Below are 9,089 nucleotides of genomic sequence, written 5' to 3' on the forward strand. Positions count from 1 at the left end.
TCAGAAAAGACTTATTTGGACATGACTGTTAAAAGAACCATTGAAGACATAGAGGAAGCAGGATTCAAGATACATGAAGGCAAAGTGCAATATGCCAGCCCATAGACTTATCTTGGACTCCAGATCCATGAGAGGACTATCATACCCCAGCAGCTCACCATCCGAGACGACCCAAAGACCTTGAGAGACTTAGACAGTTTATGTGGGTCCATCAACTGGATATGTCCTCTGATAGGAATTACAACAGAGGACCTTGCCCCCCTCTTCAGTCTTCTCCGTGGCAATGGAGACCTGGACTTTCCACACACCCTCATGCCAGAAGCCTGAGATACCATCACCAAGGTCCAGGAGGCCCTGTCTTCATGCCAAGCCCATTGCATTGAGCCCAGTCTGCCTGTCCAGTTTGCCATTTTGGGTAAGGCCTCCTGTTTCTACAGGTTGATTTTCCAATAGCATCCTCAACTAAGAGACCCTTTATTGATACTTGAAAGGATCTTTACAAGGAATCAACCTACACAAAAAATAACTACCCTTCAAGAAATAATGGCACATCTACTCAAAAAGGCCAGAATTCACTTCTGCTCTCTTGCAGGGTGTGAGTTCACATGCATACACTTGCCATTGACTCCTGGGGATCTGGAGCATTTTCACTAGACCAATGAAAGCCTCCGGTTTGCCCTGGATAACTATCCAGGCCAAATTTCCATCCATGCACCAAAACATGGACTTTTTAATCATGATTTGGCCTTTAATCTGCCCCCAAAATTAAGCCAAAGTAGGACACCTCTCAACTCTGATGGTTTTTACAGATGGCTCAGGATCATCTCACAAGTCACTAATGACTTGGAAGGATCTCAAAAGTGGGAGTCTGATGTCCAAATAGTGGAGGGATCTCCATAGATTGCCAAACTAGCAGCCATCATCAGAGCGTTTGAGAAATTAAAAGATGAACCCTTTAATCTGGTCACAGATTCAGCTTACGTTACCAGCATAGCTATGAGGGTTGAACACACTTTTCTCAAGGAGTTCTCCAATCCAAACCAACACGAATTGATTTCTACATTAATTGGTTTAATCTCCCACAGAAAACAACCTTACCATATTATGCATGTGAGGTTCTCCTCAGGCACCATCATGGAAGGGAACAGGAAGGTGGATGCACTGGCCATGTCAGCAGAGACTACTAACGTCCCTAACATCTTCACCCAGGCGAAGCTCTCACATGCATTTTATCACCAAAATGTACCTGCCCTCATCAGAATGTTCAAGCTCTTGAAAGATCAAGCAAGAACTATTTCTCTATTATTATTTCTCTATTATATTTTCACAACATGCCCAAACTGCCAAAATTACCAGATACCATCTATGAGTACCGGGGTTAACCCTCGGGGCCTGAATAGCTGCCAATCATGGCAGACTGACATAACCCATTTCACACCCTTTGGAAGGTCTAAATATGTGCATATGTCAGTCAACACGTTTTCTGGAGCAGTATTTGCCTCAGCTCGTGTAGGAGAGAATGCCACACCATCAAGCATTTTCTCCTTGCATTTTCCACCCTGGGAGTCCCTGAACAAATCAAAACAGACAATAGACCTGCCTATGCCTCCCATAAATTGAAAGAATTCTTCAGCCAGTGAGGAATAAAACACATGCAGGGCATAGCCACTAATCCCACAGGGCAATCCATTGTAGAAGGGACCCATCAAACCATCAAAAGAGTCCTCAATCAGCAGCAGAGAGAAGCAGATATTACGTCTCCTGCTGAAAGACTCTGTAAGGCCCTCTACGTCATTAACTTCCTAAATTGTACATCATCAGAACCTGACCCCCCAATACTCTGCCACTTCTCAAATTTGACCCAACCAAATTTGAGAAACCACCAGTAAAGGACCCAGAAACACATCAAATTTCTGGGCCTTTCCAGTTGATTACCTGGAGAAGAGGCTAGGCTTGTGTTCTACTACCCTCTGGCCCAAAATGGTTCCCAGGGAAAAGCATAAAACTATACCAAGGCTCTGCAGACATTGCTCCCATAAACACTAACAAGAATTCTCCTGAGTCAAATACAAGACCTCCACAAAACCAGACCAGCTCTGCATGGAGACAAAGGTTTTGCCAAGCATCCACAAACCAGAGAGAAGACCGTCCCATCACACAACAGCAGACAAAACAAAACTGAGCAAGATGCTGCTGCATAAGTCAAGCCATAGGCCAGATGCAGTCTGGTCACAAATTGCTTCCTAGTTTATATGTTGTTACCCCTTTTTCCTGGAAAACCCTCATGTCCCCCTCTCTCAACCCTTGACAGAACCTCCCTAAACCTTATACCTACCTCCCCCATTCTCAGTTTTTAGTAAATAGAAAAAGGCGGGGACGGAAAGGGACAAAGGAGAGAGGAAAAGTGCAAACCCGTTCAACCTTAAAGCTAACAATTTTCACTTATATTCCCTATCAGAAGCCCCATGCCTGTTTTACCCATGGGTAGCCATAGCTAAAGCCCTTGGTGACATAAATCACCTGGGGTGCTGGCTTAGCAAGTAGGCCAACACAACATCTACTGCCCTGAGTGATCTTTTAAGGGATGAGACTACCAGACATGCATCACTACAAAATTGAGCAGCAATTGACTTCCTACTACTTGCCTACAGACATGGCTGCCAGGATTTTGAGGGGATGTACTGTTTCAACCTCTCTTCACACTCAAAATGCTTCCACACCAACATCCAGAAAAGGAACGTGTAAAGGACATAAAAGTAGAAAACCCAGACTGAGACTGAACTTTTCGGACAATGGGGATTAACAGGATGGGTTTCATCTTTAGTTAAGGGCATTTTGTGGATTTTTGTTGTGACTCTTATCGTGTTCCTTATATTCTCCTGCCTTGTATGTTGCTTTAAACGAGCTGTTAAGGAGGTCTTTTTAGTAAGTACAGAAGAGGGAGTTGTGGAGGCAGGTCAGCCTGCCAAGGTTTTCTCTTGGAGGAATGTGCCCTAAGGAAGCTGTGATAAGCTTATCCTAGCCCTCTCCTGCAGAGATACCCCTTAGATGGGAACATCCTCCTTCTCATGGCGAGCTGTTCCACCATGCTTTGGTGACTACGCTGATCCTTTGTAACCCATTGGTTTTCCCCCCTGGTACAGCCCTGTCTTTCCCCCATAAAAACCCCAGCTTCTGCCCAGTTCAGGAGGGAGCTGCCATCCATGGCTATCCTTCACAGAGCTGCTGCACAATAAAGGCTGTCTCTGTGGAATTGCCACACAATGCTCCTGTCTCTCTATCTCTGAGTCGGCCTGGGATAACCTAGCAAGCAGAGCTGAAATCACTGAGCTGAAATCACTTGGAGTTGCAGACTGCCCTTTGCTGAGGTTACCTGGTGGCCAGGAATTGCCAGAGACGCCCCGAAGCTGTCTCTTGCGGGACCACTCCCTCTGGGAAAGTCATGGCATCCTGGGTCAGACCAATGGACCTGGCCTGGCCACCACACATCTGTGTTAATATGAAATTAATGAAAGTTTCTTATAATGTTTTGCAGGTGAAAACTTTTGCTGTGTTCCATATGCATGTCTGGGTAAACTTTGACTTCTCCCCAGACACATTGTCTTTGAATATTTGCTTTAAGTAGCCTCAAGTCATTCACAGGTGCTTGGTTTAATGCTGCTTTACTTTGGATGCATGATTTAGCTTAATTCTAATATTTCTGGGAAGTCTTAGTAGTGGAGGTGCTTTCCCATTGTGTGTTCCCTGACAAACATGCCAAGGAGCTGCCTGCAGAACAATCTTGTTACTGTAAATATGCACAGACTGCTTCTGCATCAAAGACAAACCAGCCAAAGGCATCGTACACTGTATTTCACACTATAAAAATCCATATTGCATTAGAAGAAACATGAAAATCAAAGTGGTTTTTTTCAACATTAGTATTTGATAACAATGCTGGTTTGAAATTGTCATTGCAAGGTGTTTTCAAATGTGATTACTAGGGGCTTGATTCTGTACCCAATGAAGAAGATGTTGCTAACTTGCAGTTTTCCTGGTCTAAGAGATTGGGAAAATTCACCTTAAAAATTATCTTTAAGTGGTCTATCAGGCTTGGTCCAAATCAGAGTGTAGCAATTATCCTGTCCTTGAGCAGCCTGCATGGCCTGCACCAGATATTTCACAAAAACTGGGACATAATTTTACAGCAGGGACACTAAGGATAAACTGTTTCCTGTTTTCTGTCTGGTTTTTTTTTTTCAAGCAGTCAGTCAAATTCCTTCCAAAATGTTTGCTTTTACTTATGATTGTTCTGGATATCCTTGAAAATGGTATTGGTGGCTCCACAGTTCTGGTGTTTATGTTGCTGAGAGCAAGTCTGTGCAGGCCATACTGCTGTAAATCTGACCAGTGCACGTGCAGAACAAAGTTGCATGAGAAATGCATTGTGCAAAAAGCACTTTCTTTTGCAGACTTTTTACTTTGTTTGTGAAATGCAGAGTGCTAAGGGCTATTATTTCCTCTTTCTCTCAGACGTAAAATGCAGTATGTTTCCATGGCTGCTATGTTCATGGGGTTGCTGCCAGTTTCCTACCAGCACTGTGGGGATGGGACAACTAAGGGAATTCCTAGATCACAGAATCATGGAATGGCCTGGCTTGGAAGGAATCATAAAGTTCATCTCCTTCCAACCCCCTACCATGAGGAGATACCTTCCACTAGACCAGGCTGCTGAAGTTTCCATCTGACCTGGCCCTGAACACTTCCAGGGATGAAAAGTCTACAACCTTTCTGAGTAGCTTGTGTCAGTGTCTTACCATCCTCAAAGCAAGGATTTTCTTCCTAATATCTCAGATCAGAATCTCCATAAACTAATTTAGACTGAATTATTGAGGATGTATTTTTTCAAATGTTCATGTGATTCACTTCTCCCTATTTATATATTATGTTGCTTCTGAAAATCTGGGGAATCTGAAGAAAAGCAATGCATGGGAGAACTTCAACCCACTTCTGCAAATTCGTGAAACTCAGCTAGTACGTGGGTTATTCAAACTGAATCTCAACATAGAATCTCTTGAAATTTTCTCATCTGTCAAGAATATGCTATTTCATTTAAACTATGAAAAGACAAAATAGATTCCATAATTTAGTAAATATTTTGTCTTTTGACAGCTCCTCTTTTTCTTCTACTCTTTACATTTTTAAGATTTTTTTCTCCTTCCTTGATGTGGTATTCTGATAAGACTTATAGGTGGCAAAAGAAGTAAGTTGGGAAAAGAGTTAGAGTTTCTTACAGTAACAAGTTCCCAAATCCATCTTTCATTTTTTTCTTCCTTTTTATTTTTCATGTAGGTATTTCTATTCATTTTAGGAAACTAATCTGAGTATTTGGTAGTGACTGATTGGACTGGGGCTCTTGGATTTGGGCCCCTTCTGAATATGAATGCAAAGCTGAAAAAAATCATGTTGAACCTTTTCATGTGATGAATCAGAAGGTTCAGAAAAAGTTCATTTTATTTTTAACTTGTAGAAATGTGATTAGCCAGAAACTGCTTTCAGAACCTGCAAACAGTCCATTTATTTTCCAGCATCAAGATGAGGCTCAGAGTTCCAATGAAAACATCTTTTTGTCTGCTAATGTAATGGGTGCTTATTTTCTGCATCTTCAAGTTCCATGGAAAAGCATCAGGGTTTCATTGTAAATCCATTATGTCTCCCTTGGTCAGAAATTATAAATGACAACTAGTCCCAAGGTAAAGAAAAGAAAGTATTATTTTGTAAAGTAAAAAGGGGTTAAATCACTTTTTATCATGACTGTCCTCCTGGTTATGACATATTCAATGTATTATTTAGTTTAAGTGCATGATTAAGATAGAACTGGGGTACTTCTGGGGAGCATTTTCACAGATGTTATACTTACAGTACCTCATTCTGTGGTAGAGAAGAAAGAAAAATGGCATGTCCCTTTGTGAACCTATCCTTTTAAAATTAGGTTATAGATTGCACAGTTGTGTGAGATCCTCTAAGAATTTCTGGGTCAGAGGTACTTTGTTTTCTTTCTTTTATACAGCAAAACCCTTGTATCTTTATTAAAAATTTATTTGCTGTCAATAATTAAATGCTTATTATTTGATCTTTAATGGGGTCATGATTCCCATATTCCCATATTAATGAAATAATGCAAAAGTAAAAAATGCCTTTCAGTTGGAAAAAGTACTTACTATTCTTTCTTTGTTCTGAGTAAAATAGTTTATCTTAAATTAAAAATTAAAAAAATGAATTTTCTTTAATCTTAGAATTAAATTAGCACTAATTAGTTCTATTTTCTCTACAACATTTAAATGCTAAAGTCTTACTCATTTCTTCAGAGTATTAATAGTGCCCTTTGGCTGTAATCAAGATAATCTTCAATTAAAAGCAATACAGTTAACTGAGTTACATTAACAGTTACTGTTCTCAAACCACAGGGTTAAGAACACAAATCCTGTGTGTTTTCAGCACAGGTACATTGCAGAGGTGTGTGGTGATGCAGGGACCTGTTATTCACATGTTAACACTAAAAAGCACTAACTCAAAATGTTCACTGATGAAGCCCTTCAAATAAAGCCTTTCTTAAAGGTGGTGATGTAAACAGAATTCAAAGATGCTGCAGCAAGCTAAAACACTTTTTGGATTTGGTCAGTGTTCACATGGTCTCCCCCTGCCTCTGCACATCCCTCCTCCAGCACTTTTTCTGTAAACTATGGGACATTTTCAATGAGCAAGTTCTGCTTGATATTCACAGCTGTTATTCTCCTTTGAGAAGAGTTAAAGAGCACTTTCCAGTCTGCAATAATTCATCTTATTTTATTAATTTTTTTTTTAGTTCAGAAAATTTATTATATGGAGTAATAGTGAATTTCAGCTAAAAACAGAAGTATTTCTTTCAAATTTCTTAGTGTAGCCAATGTGAAGAACTTGTGGTCCCATAGAAACAGGGAAAAAAGTGCTTTCATCCACGCTCATAGGACAGCCCTTTCTGGTTTCAAAAGCTAGGCACAGAATATGGGAAAATTCCATTAACATTGCTGTGTTGCAAACAAAAAAACACATAAACATCTTGAGCAAACAAAACTAATGAGGGGAACTTTGCTGCTCACTAGCAGATTACTACTTGAGTAGTAAGAATAGACTGTGGCTCTGTCTCAGTAAAAGTTAATAAAAATTAGACAAAAAAACAATGTTAAGTTAAAAATATTCTTCTAGTATTTCTATATGCATCTGCCAATAGCACTTCTGTAAATCCTGGCCAGAACAGAAAGCTCTGGGCACTTAGAGTGGGCTCCAGTACCTGGGACTTTACATCAGTTTTTGATACTTAAAATGACCTACCACATTAAAATCTCTGTTTATTATGTTGTGGGTTTGGGGTTTTTTAAGATTCACATGTTTCATGGGGTGACTTTACCTTTAAGACAGCTTTGGGAGCTAAGGAAGTTGAAGCTGCTGGAGGCTGATGGGAGTATTTTCTCCTGACCAATTATCGGTCATTTCTAAAGATTGACAGCAGTTTTGACCATTGAAAAGTGAGATCAACTTGTGAACACCGCCTTAAGATGTAAAGCCAGGGCTCTATTGTTGTTTTTGGTTTCCGGCTTCTGAGGTGGTAACAAGGCTCTGTGTCAGCCTCCTCCCCCCCACCCCAGGCCGGACAAGGCCGCAGAGGGTGGTGGGGGAGAAACGGAGCCGGCCGGCCTGACTTGATTTGCAGTTTCTGCTGCTGAACTAGGACCTGACACCATAAACTTCTGCAGCTTTTCTAAGACTTTAACTCTTTTACTACCTGGGTGAGACTTAAAGATTACTCTTTTTTCTCAGAGAGAAAGAGAGATAACATGAAGGAGACATCATAAAACCATCAAAGACAGTGAAGAAAAGAGCTAAGTTTTAGATGGGGAAGAGAGAATAAGGAGATGCTTTAATTAAGCTGAAATATTTTTCTGTTAAAGCTATGAAGATGGTTGTGATGCTGTGAGATACTGAAACAGAGAGGGAGAAGTAATCGTTGAAGATTTGTGGCCTTTTGAGAGGCAAAGAGAAAACTTCTGTTTCCAGGGAGGCTCACAGAGACAGATGAAGAGAACTTTTGCCTTTGAATAACTCATCCTTAAAAATGACATCCCTAGACTCATTTGACCCATACACACCTCAGAGTGATGTGAAATGGGAGGAGACGACTGGTGTCAGAATTTTTCCGCGCAGCTGGCATCAGAGAAATAGAAAGCTATGAAGAAAATCAGTTTTCTTGTGAGAAACTCCATAGATTAGCAGAAGTAGACTTCTGTTTCTCCACAAAGACTGATGAAAAGACTCTAGCAGGAATTGGGACTGTTTTAAACACCAAAGTTCCAAAGTTTTTTTGTCTCCATGTTGTCGTGTAAACAAGGGAATGGTTGGGTAGTGGGGGAAAAAGCGGTTTTCTGGAAGTTTTATTTTGGTGTTCTTATTCTTGTAGTTTTGTTAATAAACTTTGTTTATTCCTTTTAAGTTTTAAGCCTGTTTTGCTCTTGTTCTAATCCATATCTCACAGCAAGAAATAAGTAAGTTTTCCAGTGATTTTTTTTAGTTACTGCTTTAAAACCACGACAACATGTTACTAATTTGCAGAGTATAATGGTGGTTTTTCTGTGTTGCTGCCCTTCAGGAGCTAAAGAGGTAAATGTCATAATTGGGCAGATACTGTCTGCAAACCAAATTTAAACAGGTTTCCAGGATTTTAAAGTCTGTTTTCTCAAAGCATAAATGCAAGCAAAGATTTTCTTTGAACTAACATTTGTATTCTACGGAGCAAATACCCCTTTTTGAGTTTCAAAATGATGGCACAGACATCGTATATTGACACTGAGGCAATAAATCAAAAGGGATGGACAAAGATATGAAGCTGTACCTTTCAGAAAGAACATTGTGCCTGTACATGTAAAAATAATTGCTTTCTTGGAATGTGACAAAAGAAAATTGAATGTAAAATAGGGTGTTAACAGACAACAAATCTAATTTTTTAGAGTATTCTTTTTCTCCCTCAGTCAGGAGAATTTCCTGAGGAGTCATGTATATTTGGTACAAAATGTAGT

At 40.2% G+C, this 9,089-nt stretch overlaps 1 long non-coding RNA gene across 1 annotated transcript; it reads left to right on the forward strand.

The window, feature by feature from the left end:
* The first annotated feature begins 7,619 nt into the window (after window positions 1-7,619).
* Window positions 7,620-8,505, forward strand: LOC148183972 (uncharacterized). The gene is made up of 2 exons (XR_015772936.1): window positions 7,620-7,805; window positions 7,968-8,505. It is a non-coding gene; the product is annotated as an uncharacterized LOC148183972 (long non-coding RNA).
* Window positions 8,506-9,089: the final 584 nt, after the last annotated feature.

This window comes from Pseudopodoces humilis, chromosome 7 (genome assembly GCF_049639895.1).
Source record: "Pseudopodoces humilis isolate 2021_Gansu_Grassland_sample_001 chromosome 7, ASM4963989v1, whole genome shotgun sequence".
In the NCBI taxonomy this organism is placed as follows: domain Eukaryota; kingdom Metazoa; phylum Chordata; class Aves; order Passeriformes; family Paridae; genus Pseudopodoces; species Pseudopodoces humilis.